We start from the raw sequence: 1,122 nt of genomic DNA on the forward strand, positions 1-1,122 counted from the left end.
CTAATCCAACAATTACCAGATGCTAGCCCAGCATCTCAGCATCACAGTCAATCTCTATCACTTCTTCTCTCTCTCTTGGCTCTAGAGAAGCCCGCAATATTCAGTGCACATCAGAAAGCCAATACTTGGCTTGCTCTTGTTGAAACCAAAGTCTGGGGATTTGGAGAATGGGGAAAGAGCTCTATTCTGACCCCAACCCACCTATCTGTTGCCCAAGCACACTGCATGTTCCATAACCACAATTTGAAAATTTAGGCGTCTGGAGCAGGATTGAGACAGCGACTTGGGCCAGAGTGGGCCTGAGGGAACAAAATCCACAGGAGCAGAACTGAGCCCGTTAAAATGGCCAAGATCAAAAGCGCTGATGACAACTTATGCTGGAGAGGATGTGGAGTAAAGGGAACACTCCTGCATTGCTGGTGGGAGTACAAGCTGGTACAGCCCCTTTGGATGTCAGTGTGGTGATTTCTCAGAAATTAGGAAACAACCTTCCTCAAGACCCCGTAATACCACTTATGGGTTATATATCCAAAGAATGCTAAATCGTGCCACAAGGACATGTGCTCAACTATGTTCATAGCAGCACTGTTTGTCATAGCCAGAATCTGGAATCAGAAAGACAATTATCACATGGACTCACTCGTAAGTGGTTTTTAAACATAAAGCAAAGAAAACCAGCCTACAAATCACAATCCCAGAGAACCTAGACAACAATGCGGACCCTAAGAGTGACAGACATAGATCTAATCTACGTGGGAAGTAGAAAAAGATAAGATCTCCTGAGTAAATTGGGAGCATGGGAGAGGGTTGAAGGGGAGGGGAACAGAGAAAAATGTAGAGCTCAATAAAATCAATAAAAAATATTAGGTATCACTTAATATGAGATATTTTAAATGGGGAAAGAGACTGAGAGTGTGCCTCAGTGATAAAGACAAAGCATAGTTTAGCATATGGTGGGTTCAACATTGCACCAAGGTAGGAGAGAGGAGAGGGAGAGAGAAGAGAAAGGGAGAGATTGTTTTATTTTTCCCTACATTCTAATAGATCGTCTTGGGTCCCTAGCTTTGAAAACCACAGTACTTGGCTGGCAGTTACCCCAAGAGAAATCTTTTTTTTTTTTTT

The sequence above is a fragment of the Microtus ochrogaster genome, chromosome 1 (genome assembly GCF_000317375.1).
Source record: "Microtus ochrogaster isolate Prairie Vole_2 chromosome 1, MicOch1.0, whole genome shotgun sequence".
In the NCBI taxonomy this organism is placed as follows: domain Eukaryota; kingdom Metazoa; phylum Chordata; class Mammalia; order Rodentia; family Cricetidae; genus Microtus; species Microtus ochrogaster.